Here is a 12814-nt window from a genome sequence, read left to right as displayed (position 1 = left end):
TCTCAACTTTGAAAGCACCACCGTGAACCATTTGTAAAACAAGGCGCTTGTAACGTGTTTTATTGTCCTAATAAACCTGCTGTGTCTTCCTCATTTGTCTGACTCGCCGAGGTTTCTTAAGCTGGATGGCTAACAGACAAGCGCGTTGATTGAGATAAATGGCGAGGGAGCCATCAACGTGCAGCGGCCATGCATCAGCCTGCAGCGGCAGGCCGGGAGGATTGATGAAGCAAAACGCGTTGCATTTGTCCTCTCCTTCCGATACGCCGTCTTTACTATTCACGGCGGAGCCCCGACACGTCGGAGTCGGCGAGGCTCCCAAACGACCAACGCCGCCGCGCTTCTATAAATAAAGAGGCATCGTAGGTAAAGTCGACATCCAAAATGTTTCACAAAGAGCCCGGCGGTATCACAAAAGAGTCCGTCGGTGAAGCAAATAGAAGAGGCTCTAACCTTTCCAAAATGCCTAGAGATTTTTGTCCATTTATTGGAATAACGCATTGACAATAAAAATATCTTGCTGCTTGTTACAAGCAGCGACAAGCACTGATCTACATTTCCAAGCAAAATTGATGACGAATCATCAAAAAAGAATGAATTAATATTTTGTTTCCTCCAATGCTGTGATTACAATTTAATTTAGATTTTTTTTTTTTCAAACAAATGCAAGCAACAAAATGAATCTGTCTGGCAATAAACAATATCAGATTTAGTATAACTGTTAGCTTGGCATGTGAGTTTGTCGAATCTTATGTGGGTTTGGGGTTTTTTCAAATCCAAAAAAATAAAACATATATTTTTAAATGACGTCTTGAATTGTAATATCATTAACCACCACTAGAGGGCAGACATCATAGTTGCGTTTACACTAGCTGCTTATATTGGGCTGTACGAGCAAGGGTCAAATTTGGAGGGAACGATTATGCAGAACAAACATCGTACCTCGTGACGTTTGAGTGCTTTGTGTCCCCAAGAGTAGCACTGATGACAAATTAACGCCCTCTCCACCATCGAAGTGGCCCATCCTTGTTTCGAATACTTAATCCATGTCAATCCAATTAAAGACACACATCGTCGCTACAAAGTGGAGTTTCATATATTTTAACACGCTTGGCCTTTTCGCCTGTCCCCGCCAAGTCGACCCAAAATGTCTCACTGAATATTTCATGTGAGTGGCGGAGGCCCAAAGCGCTCCTCCGATTATGCAGGCTTCCACCGCTGAGTCATCAAGGCCGCCACAGGGCGCCTCACCTCACCTCCGCTCCCCCTCGGACACTTCCTCCTTCCTCTCGTCCTCAACGTCAACTCCCTCCCCGCGGGCGACCTTGCGGGCCCTCTCTTTTGGCGGGAGAAACGACTCCCGATTGGCCTTTGCGCTGCTCTCCGTTTAGGTCTGTCTGCCTCCAAATGACATTAAATGCACATTACATGTCCGTGTATAGTAAATTGGAGCAGACAGAAAGCAGAGGGAGGTGCCGTGGGAGAGGGTGGGGGTGGGGGTCAAAGCGGTATTTAAATGGCCGCATTAGCCTGCTGCGAGACGTGGAGTGCTGCCATCGCTTTGGCACACGACCCGCTGATGATGAATATGCAGAGCAGCGGCAATGACGTGCGTGTGGTGTGCTCGTGTTGGGATAAAATGGCGGGAATTGTAAAAAAGATTCGGGCGATTCTCCGTCAGACGGGTTGGGCCAGCTTCCGAAAGCATGTACGTGTGTCCTAGCTCTTGCTAGCACATAGCATGCTTAAGTGCATGTTGGAGATGTCCTTGAATGGTGCCCTTGGGCTAAGAGGGGATCTACTGTGCTCTTCTATTATATCCAGGCAGTGTATAAAAATAGGGACGTACGTCTGAAAGGATCCTCCATTTGCAATTTGTATGCATGACTTTGTCTCTTTCAGTCTTTTAAGAGTCTCACATGCAATCCAAAACGCAAAGATACCAGATCAAAAATATAGCGGAACCTCAGTTTCTGGATTTTTCTACTCGTTTTTTTTTTACACACACACACACGAAAAAACAAACTTTCTCATGAATAAGCAGTCTCCATCTGCCCGGCAACATCAACGGAACGCTTCCCTGTTTTGGTTTTCGTATCATTTGGTTTTAGACGCCCTGGAACGGAGTTATCAGAAAAATTGAGAGATGAACGTGATGAAAAGATGTGTAACAAAAGTTGGATCGGGCAATCTGCCTTGATCCTGAACAGCGGTCTGCTCGTACGAGCTCACCGTCTCGCAACCATTCGAGGCGCATTTCACACGCGGCTTTTTTACTTAGCGAGCCGGGCAGGTAGCGCCGGGCGGTCTCGTGGTGGAGCGGTGTCTGCCAACAGGCAACTTGCAAGATTAGCGTGGGACAGACAAAAATCCTCAAATTGCAATTGTGTGTGTGTGTGTGTGTGTGTGTGTGTGTGTGTGTGTGTGTGTGTGTGTGTGTGTGTGTGTGTGTGTGTATAACGAGATCAATCCATAGGGAGAAGAGGTTGACTGAGTAATGACCTATCTTGGGTTCTAATCAACTTATCTCTCACTTTCGCTCTCTCACAAACCAAGGGTGTTCTCCCACTTTTTTTTCCTCTCTCTCCCTCTCTCACACACACGCACACACACACGTGAACGCGCACACACTTCTCTTGGTGTTTACCAAGTTTATTCATGCAATTTCTCTCACAATGCACACCCGTGTTCTTTCACGCACACACACAATTTTCCCTCTCTCCATCTATTGTATCCTCCACTTTTCTGCAAGTCCAGGAATAACCCCTCTAACGCACACTTATTCTCCCGTTGCTCAATCTTTTCTTGGTCTTTCTACCAATCTTGGTAATCCTTCATTCCTCTCGTGTTGACACGCGCCTTTCTTTTCTTTTTTTCTTTTTTTTTATGAAATTCCTTTCAAGCGCCGCGCGCCGCCTCAGCCCCAATAACTCAAACGATGGAACCTTTGATGCATCATTCATAGTTTTGTTCCCTAATGCACTCTCTCTGTCTCTTTCACAGTATCAAATCTCCATTGTGGGCTTTTATCCAGCATTGCAGCTTTGTCCGTTCCCTCTCGCTTTAAGAGTCTCATCTTGTTGCCGCAGCCTCGCCCCCCCCCCTCTCTCCTTTTCCACCCATGCACCAAAACTCTCCCTTTCAGCTCTTTTTTCTTTTTACGCTCCCTCATCGTGCATTCCCTTTGCCATCCCGCACGTGCTCATTTTTAAGCCACCTCGCAAGTTCCTCCCGTCATCTCCTCCATGGTCTGTCTCCAGCTTCCCTCGAGGTGAGCGGCTGAGCGCTAATGCAACAGAAAGCTCCCCCCCCCCCCTTCCTAAAAGCCATTGCTCATCCCCACGTCCGTGTAACCTCTAGTTAAACATGTAACTAACATGGGATTAAATTACAGATGACGAATGAGGTAAATGCGGCGAGGGATTTGTCCTCATTTTCAGGCAGGTTTTTCCCGTACTGTTCAAGAGCTCCAAACACTGATGCATGCATGAGTGGAGTCCTGACAGAAAAGAGACATCCAGGCACTGGGACTATGGGATGGTCCTGAGGGAACCTTTACGTGTAGCACTTCAAGGGCAAAACTGTTCTGCTGGGGTTAGCGACATGCTAACTAATCTGGCTCTAGGAGCTGCCTCCTCTCAGATCATCAGAGAGGATAAAGAACATATGAATGGGAGTAGTGTTATAGTGAGTGTCAAAATGTATTGCTGCACCATTGGTGTTAAAACGAGGCGTTTTTTTTTTGCTTATACGCTGCATTTCACGCTCAACTTGCTTCTTAGTTACAAAATTAAACGTGAAGGCAAAATACAAGATCTAAAGGCAGAATAATTTAGGACATTTAAAAAAACAAGAATTTAAGACATTTAAAAACGAAGCAGGGATTTCATTTTAAAAAAGGTAGTTTCCTAAAATGATTAAATAACGTACATGATTTTCAAAAAGTTGACTCCAGAATGCATCAGAAGATCTTCATAATTATTGAATGGCGTACATGATTTTCAAAAAATTGACTATAGAAATGCATCAGAAGATCTTAAGTATGGGGAGCATAATTTTTAATCCGGATTTTAAAGCAGCTCTCTTTGTATCTTATTCTATTTGCATGCAGCATAACACCTCAATGCTGCGGCACCACGTTTGCTTTGAATTCCGGGCTCTCGTAATCAACCCGAGTCGACTGACCCAGAACCCGACAGGGCTAATATTCCAAGCGAGAATGCATTCAAGACATAAGCCAGTCAATGATTTATAGTGCACGTCGCATGATTTTAGAATCGATTCCACGGCAAACTGGAGGCCGATGAACTAAAAAGTCTAAAAGCTTTTGTCTAAAAGCTTTTGAGCATGTTCACCATAGAGCGACACCACTGCCTTATTGATAGTCTTAACTAACCCTAACCCTAACCCCCCCCCCAGGGAGCGCTTTCCTCTCACGCCCGGAAGAGTCATTTTCAACTTGTTCTCGGCGCTGGGCTTGCAAATCCGCATCTGTCGTGACTGACCTTGAATTAAGGCTCTGACATGACCAAATGCAACAGCGAGGCAAGACTCCGGGGGTAACGGGGAGGCACTCGGCACAGACGATTATTCCCCAAAACATATTTACCCTCATGCCGCAGTGACAGCGACAGCGAGATGCACCCGAGGCTAGTAAACCTGCGTGCGCGTGACAGGCCGAGCCGCTGGAGCCGGAGAGAGCCATTTAAGCGACTTAATGTGCCCAGACGACAAAAAAAAAAAAAAAAAAAAGCGCTCTACACTCCCCGAGAACATTTCCGCCATCATCATCCACGCAACAGCGGCGGGTGACACAAAAAATGCTCGGCGTAAAGAAAATACACATACTTTAACATTCGTACAATGTGAGAGCGTAAAAATGAGTCGTTTCCCAGGAGCCGTAGCAACAGCGGTCGGTACACGGCGTGAGCAAGAAGGAAGAGCATCCAGCACCTCCTGGGCATGCTCCGCTTTCCTACACCCTGCGGGCATTGCGTATCTTTGAATCTTCACTTTCTTTCATAATGGCGACCACATGGGATGCGTGTGGCATTGTGTGTGTTTTTATGCTATCGGGGAGAATAATGCTAAGTTGAGAAAGATACAAAGAATCCATCACAACAGGGGTTTTGATTAGGTGTACAAATTGACATCAGTCTCAAAGGAAAGAAGCTTTAAATGGTATCCACGCTAACCCCGAATTAGCCCAGTGAGGAGTTCTTCTAGCATATACGCAGTTTTCATCCTATTTTTTAAACAACTAGCTTAGGGGTATATGCAGGTAGACATTTGATATCTATTGACTAATTGATCAATGGTGCTTGGGAACTACAAAGCGAATGCTAGGCGCTAAGCTAACAACAAGATGTGACTGGCTAGCTATCGCCGCTAAACTCCAAGCTACACAGAAAACAGAAGAGCTATGCTAAGGGCTAACCTAAAGTGAGATGTAGAACCTGACTGGAACTGCATTATCGGGGGAGTAATTCACTTTTTGGAAGTCAATTTTGGAAGTCATTTTTACAGTTTTGTATGAAATGAATGGTTCCGTTTTATTTCAGTAATTTAGCAAGCTAACGTCAGCTCTAATTCACTGTCAAAACAGCACAGCTTTGCCAGTCCCTCAACGATTATCTTACTATTTTTTTTAAATTGGATGTCTTGGGTGTACAATTGCCTTGATAATACATTTTCCAGCAGTGCTTTAAATCTAATCCACTCATTTCCGTGAGATTTGGATGTAAACAGGAATAAAAAAAAGAGGCAAGAAGCAGGATGGAGCCTGAATACAGAGGCGGGCCTTTGACGACAATGACCTCCGAGATCCTCCTAATTGAGCAAATCTCCGAGCAGAGACACGGCGTCCCACTCGAGTCAGGCACAGGCCAAAAAGAAAAGATGGAGAGGAAGGAAGAGAGGGGGGTGAAGCTTTTGAGCCACATGAGGGCCGCCATGAAAAGGTTGCGCTATGTGAGCCTAATGAATCGAGGGGCTTGTACAAGAGCAGCATTGACCTCCACCCAACTTCCTAACTGCTTCGAATCCCATGTCCACCATTTCAGTCTTTGAGAAGAAGAAGGAGGGGGCGGACACTAAATATATTGTGCTGCAAATCACGATACAACTGAGTTTGGCCGAGGGACGTCGCTGGCACCGCGGCAGCAAATTGCGAAGAGTGAGAGGCGTGAAGAGACGGCAGTCTTCTTTAAAGGCCTTTCTCGAAGGGTAATTTATGTGCGCCCTGATCAATGGGTTAATTAAGTGGAGAGGGCCAGTGGCACAAGGGGAAGGGCCGGGGAGAACCGGGACAACCGTTTACATCTTGAGCACATCGAGTCAACCGTGGACACCGCAAACCGAAATGAAATGGACCGGTGCCACCCAATCATTCTCCCAGGAGGAAATTGTTCATGTTAGTGATGATGTCAGCCGGAGGATCAATACGGCGTTGCCTCTTTTGGATTTGTCAAAGTCCTGTAAAAATAAGCTGTCTAGGAGGCAATCCACGGGGCGGTCTTGGAGAGACCTTTGGGGGGGGGGGGGATCGATTCCCATATTTACACATCAACAAAATTCTCAATGGGAAGGAAGAGGAAGTGTCAGGAAGATCATGTTTCGCATCGGTTGTCCGGGATTAAGACCAACTCGGGTCTTTCAAGCGTGTTTTAGGTGTTGGACCTCCTCTCTAACACACCAGATTCAAATGATTGAGGTGGGATTGTGGTCCTCAAGGAATGTTTAGACTAAAATAGAAGTAGAAACCAGGAAAAAAAGATTCCTGCTCATTTGCACTGTTTAAGATGGCTAGGTGGGATAATGACCCTCAAGGACCGGATTTGGACACCCGGGATGTAAACCCCGGTCCCCGTTCCGAATGTTTATTCCAGATTCAAGTGAAAGCAGAAAGCAGAAAAAAAAATCCTGCTGACTTGCAGTGTTTAAAATGAGTGGGTGGGATAGTGGCACCCAGGATGTAAACCCCGGTCCCCATTCCGAATGTTTATTCCAGATTAAAGTGTATGAGGTGGAAGTAGAAATCAGACCCACACACGCAGCAAAAAAAAAAAAAAAAAAATCCTAATTTGCAGGCTTTGAAATAGTCTCCTCCATTCCTTGCCTCCAAATCCCCGGAGTGGGAGCCCAAATGGAACGAGGTGGTTTTACTTTGGCGCCAAGGGAGCTCGACTTTGCTTTCTTCCCTGCGTCTCCACCCTCAACAGCAAGCAAGAATGCGACCACTCCGCTTAGCGAGCGGCCGGCCTCGGCGTCCCCGTCCAATCCTAGCAGCTGTTTCCCGGCGATACGCGCTAACACGCATCCCAGCGAGGCAATCTGCTTTGCCGCCAGCGTGTGATCAAGGTTACACTCCCTTAGCAGGGCTAATTAGGCCGACAACAGCCCGCATCTTTCTTCCTCTAATTCTAAACTGCGAGTCCGTACGCCTTTTACTTCGCCCGCGTTACAGTCGGCTTTTTTTTTTTTTTGGTCTTTCAACCTCAGGTAAAGATTGTGCCGATGTGACTCATGAAGGACACGGCGCGAGCTTCATTTTTCCCACCGGAGTGATAAAGCTTCGGGCCAAGTAGATAGGCGTGCGCAGTAAAGTTCAGCGTGAGCCGCTGACATTTACGTGCCGACTGCTACCTGCGCAAAACAGATTCGGGCTGAAAAGCCGTCTGGCGTTGGGTAACATTTGTCACCAAAGGACATGTTCCGGCCTCCGAGCGCCATAGATTAATGGTTCAACCGACACGAGTTGTTTTCTCTGAGGGACGGCGGACACGCATATAGCAAATATCAAGGCCGAAACAAAATGTGCATTTCCTTCAAGCGGATGCCCCCCAAAAAAAAAAAAAAAACGAGATAGCATCTCTGGCGTGTTTGCGTGTTTTCGCACACGCGTGTCGCTGTTCATCCTCCGCCGATTGCGACAGTGACAACAAGCATCACGGGCTGCTCGGCATCAGCTGAGCGTGAAACTTGGACACTGACGCCGAGGCGCTCGTTCTTCACTGTCAGCCGCCGACGCGCCGAAGCGCATACACTCAAATTGGCTCCCCGAAAGGAGGCGAGCTGATTCTTCGACGTGAGAACCGGCCTATCGCTTTCATTATGGTCTGACATCCTGACAGCGGAAGCCCGGCGGCACTACGACGCATCGATGAGGGGCTTGAGATGAGCTAATTGTTTGATGCAAAGTCTTAATGTAGCTCAAGGTGCGTTGAGGGGGTGGCAGCGTAAAATTAAAACTAAGGTGGTGAAAACGTACAAGGCAGGAAGGCTCTAATATTTTATTTCAAAGTTCCGTTTGCAGCTTGGATGTATTCAAATGGGAGCTCGGACTGGCACCCAAAATTCTCCTTCCCTACTCGTGTTGACTTTCTGTACGTCAAGGTGTGTCAACCTCATTTTTGTGGCGTCATAGTTTTACTCGGAGGGCCATTATGATTGCCAAAGGCTACAAAACAAACCGATGAGTAGTTTTGAAATCAGAGATGAGTAAAAACTGTTCAAATATTTCATGGTCATAAAAATTGCCAGCAATATCTCTTTTTTTTTTTTTTTTTTTAAAGTGAAGACAATTTTTAGTTTTATTAATGACAAAGCAAAATTTGTCTTTGCGGGCCACATAGAATGATGTGGCGGGCCGTATCTGGCCCCCGGGCCTTGGGTTTGCCGCATATGCTGTAGGTTAAAGAAAAATGCTCTAAACCAGTGGTGTCAAACTAATTTTTGTTGAGGGCCGCATGGTAGTCATAGTTTCCTTCGGTGGGCCGTTATAACTGTCAACTCAAATAAATGTCCATAACGCCTCATATTCAGTATAAGCTTCGAGACAAACCGATGAATAATTCGTTTTCAAATCATAGACTAGTAAAAACTGTTCAAATATTTAAAAAATGTTTTGTTTTTTTTAAAGTGAAGACGATTTGCAATTTTCGTATTGACACATGAATTCAATTTGTCTTGGCGGGCTACGTAAAAGGATGTGGCGAGCCGTATCTAGCCCCCGGGCTTTGAGTTTGACACCTGTGCTCTAAACGATTATTAAAAGAGCTGTCGATTACTCGATTCATCGATTCAAGGGTGGTGGCGGGGTTCGGGGGTCTTCCAACTGTCAATCAATCCCATCGGCTATCTCGGCAGCCGCTTGCCACCTCGGCATCTGTGTCACGCTTTCGCGAAATGCTTCTTGCAGGATTGTCGGAGGTCCGTGGCGCTGCCTGCACGTGTTTATCTCTTTGAGCAGAAGACCAACAAATGTTCATTGATCCTGGCCGGTGTCAGCCGCTTGGAGCCAGGGTGGCGAGAAAAGAACAGCGGAGAGTTCAAGCCACCCTCTTAACGAAGCCACCGTTGACAGGATGAGCGAATTCGAATAAAACGCCGGACAACGGAGATTGAATCAGATGTTTCTTTCGCGACTTTCCTGGAAGCGCTCAATTGATTGTTTCTGTCGTTCGCCGTAGGCTCTTTCTCTTTTCTAGGAAAAAGCCACCGCGATTCCTTGGGCATAGCAGCGTCCAATAAAAATGCGTTCCCGTAAAAAACATCCATTCAACGGACAACGCTCGAGTCTCTCCAACATTTCAGTTTGCAAAACTGCAGTGCAACAAGCCAGTCGAGGCTCATTTTGGAAGCCGATGAAAGCGGCGGACAAACACGCAGGGAGCACGGAAAGCAGCGAGAAATGATGACCAAAGGCGATAAACACAAAGGCCCTCGCTGGCTGCACACTTAAGTCTCACAAATCCATATTGTCTTGAAGGGTGAAGAAGCAAGGCGCTTTCATTTAACGGCTAACGTGTTAGCGTGCACGTCAAGTGCTTACATGATGCGAAGGAGCACTCTAGTCTTGGCCGAGCGATAAAATAAATATTTATTGTGCAAAGCAAAAATAGACCAAATGGTCTTTCACCTCTAATATGGTTTCTGAGGACAATCATTGCAGCTTCCACACCAAAACAACCAAGGTTTTTTTTAGTGAGGATAAAGAATATATGCCTGCGAGTGTTGTTATATTAACGGTCTAAACCAGGGGTCGCTAACCTTTTTGAAAATGAAAGCGCTTCAGTGTTTGAGTATTGATTAATGCAAAGGGCAACCAATTTATGCTATAAATAATTACGATATTGCTCTAAGTGAAGACACTCATCATGTTAACGATTTAACAAGGTTGGGAGAAGCTAAGTCTCAATATGCAACGCTGTTTAAATTTTCAAACGATTATTCCCACAATGTAGCGAGAAAATCACAATATCCAAGCAGTGGTGAGTTATTTTTAGAACAGGCCCGTGGGATCCTCATGAGGACCTTGGGGGAAACCACACCCGGTCCAAACGTTGGCTGACCCATTTAAAAAATATATGAAAATCTAATTACATTTCTCCCTCCACTCAATATTGCGATTTAACATTTGATGACTTTTTCAAGGATTTCGACTCGGCTGTTTTTGTCCTCACAGCCGCGGTAACCATCCAGGCAGGGCAGGTGAGCTGCATTAAAGCAAAAAAAAAGGGGGGGGGGTGCCAATTAAGCAGAGCCAGGCTGCGGATGAGAACAGAGGTCTTCTTGTCCCTGCTGAATCCTGTCATCTAGCATGCCCCCGTTGATCCGAGCGGGCCACAACAGACAGCAGCCTGCTTGGCATATCAATGCGGCCCATTCTTTGTGCCGCCGTGCATCGATTTGTGCGCTGCGTGCTTGCGTTTTAGGGGACAGTGCCCTCAGAGCTGTGGTGTTTCCTGTTTTGAGTTTCCTCATGCGGGCAAGAAACGAGCTCTGCGTGGACGTTAAAGACGAGCAGCGTGCCACACACGTCGCCGCAGTGTGCACCTTGATGAACATTGGACCAGGGCAATTTGCATTTAAGTGAATGAATAGAAAGAAGACTGCGTGAAACACATTTCACTATGAAGCCAGAGGCAGATGTCAACACGTCCCGAAATATTAGAGTAATCATTGCACAAATTATTCGGGCAAGCCTTTCTTGGACATACACACGTGTGGGTTTAACAGTAGAAGCAGAAAAGAGACCACACGATGAAGATGTGTGAAACACTTGATCCTACCTGTTAATTTGGGACCCCCAGGTGCTGGTGGAGAGCCAGGTTCTCACTGATGTCCTTTCTTGTCTCCTCGGATTGTGTCCTCCGCTTGCCAAAAAGTCCATTCAAGCAGAAGCGTTTATAAACTGTCTACAAAAAAAAAAGTCCAAATATATATATATTTTTTTAGAAATGAAGGAGGGGGAGATGAATCCACCAGTAAAAAAAATGACAGCAGTCCCTCCCTTCTTGAGTCGAACCGGGCTAATGACACCGGAGACTGAACCCATACACTAAAATCAAAATGGGTCTTTTATAAAAAAAAAAAAAAAAAAAAAAAAAAAAAAGGGGGATAATCAGCAGGAGGCTCTACGTATCCGTGCACGCTCAGCCTCCGTCGTCTCCTCCAGCAAGACGGCAGCACATTCGTTCATCGTTTCACCGCCTGGCAGCTGGGTCCACATCGGGCTCAATAATTCGAGGCCCGGTCGAGCCACAACAGAACCGCCGAGCGGCGTGGACGCGTCTGCGGATACATCGCCGAGCAGCCACCTGCAATCAATTCAGCTTCAGCTCGGTTTTGCTAGTCCTCCGCGTCGTCGTTGTCGTCGCCAATTTCTAGGACGGAACGCCAGAAGGGTCCAAAAGAAATCTGTGCAGTTTCCTGATCGACTGGCGGTCAGTGCTTGCCTGCCGCTGAGGTGAACCGCCTCGGCTCGCGCCCCCGTGACGTGCGCGTCTTCGCTGGGCACGCCCCCGCCGTGCGGTGCACGCGCCGCAGTGTCCTCCTCCCGAGCGAGAGCGGGTCGCCATGGCAACGCTTGCCTATGACCTCAATACGACAGCGTGTGATCCAGCCTCAGCATCCTTTGGGCGGATGGAAACCATTCGGGCTGAGGAATCGCTTATATTTTTCTTCTTTCTAGCGCCACCAGCCACTCGCATTTGCTCCGATGTGATATCAGATGTCGTTAAAGGAACAGATGTCCATTTCGTATTTTTCCAAAAAATAAAAAAAAATTCAAGTGCAATGAATAAAAAATAAAATGAGAACGAAAATAAAAATTAATAAATAAATTAGAAAATAAATAAATACATACATAAACAAACATCTTGGTCCTCGAGGGATGATCATATCGCCTTCAGCATGCTTCAGTTCCTGAACTCATCACCGCAGATGGTAAAAGCTGCGTGTTGGCGGCACCTGCGCCTCTGGAAGCAACACAAGCACATGTGTGATTACACAGGCAGCAGTGCAGCCAAGCGTCGGCCTCCGCCACCAGTCGCCGGGTTTACAACCTGACATGGACGCCCCTAATCGTCAGATCACACTTAGGGCCTGATCCACGAAAGGTTTGCAGATCCAAAAACGAGCTGTTCTGAGTAAATCAAGCCTTTTGACTTCAAAGTCTAGATAAGACGAGTTCACTTCAAAGTCCAGATAAAAATCTTTCGAAGATTGGGGAGGGGTATTGGGCCATATCACTCACTGCTTCGTAATCCACAGATAGCACAGTAGGGATGGTCCACTTTTGTCACTGTAGCAAGGCGCCAAACAGCCAAGGGGACAGGCAAACCTGCTAAGGTTGAATTGATATCATCTGAGATTGACTTTTTTTAATCATCATATCATTAAAGTCGGTACACCTGTTCACATCACTTCCAGAAGACCGAGGAAAGAATCTGGACTATACACAGATCCCATCAGAGCACGTGACCAGGCACCGTATACGGCGATGTCCTTCCACAAGATAGAATCGGGTCGA

At 46.5% G+C, this 12814-nt stretch overlaps 1 protein-coding gene across 4 annotated transcripts in view; it reads right to left on the bottom strand.

Annotated features, from left to right (window-relative positions):
* Positions 1 to 12011, bottom strand: part of nlgn2a (neuroligin 2a) — a 55158-nt gene extending 43147 nt beyond the window's left edge. For 2 of the 4 annotated variants that reach the window (XM_088374934.1, XM_088374952.1), the window contains exon 1: positions 11073 to 12011. The gene's annotated coding sequence lies outside the window, so the exon portion shown is untranslated. The remainder of the gene's footprint in view (positions 1 to 11072) is intronic. The other 2 variants (XM_088374942.1, XM_088374960.1) reach the window with 2 other exon arrangements.
* Positions 12012 to 12814: the final 803 nt, after the last annotated feature.

This window comes from Syngnathus floridae, chromosome 1 (assembly GCF_059516105.1).
Source record: "Syngnathus floridae isolate MCC-2025c chromosome 1, RoL_Sflo_1.0, whole genome shotgun sequence".
NCBI classification, from domain to species: Eukaryota; Metazoa; Chordata; class Actinopteri; order Syngnathiformes; family Syngnathidae; genus Syngnathus; species Syngnathus floridae.
This window is presented reverse-complemented; position numbering and strand designations above follow the sequence as displayed.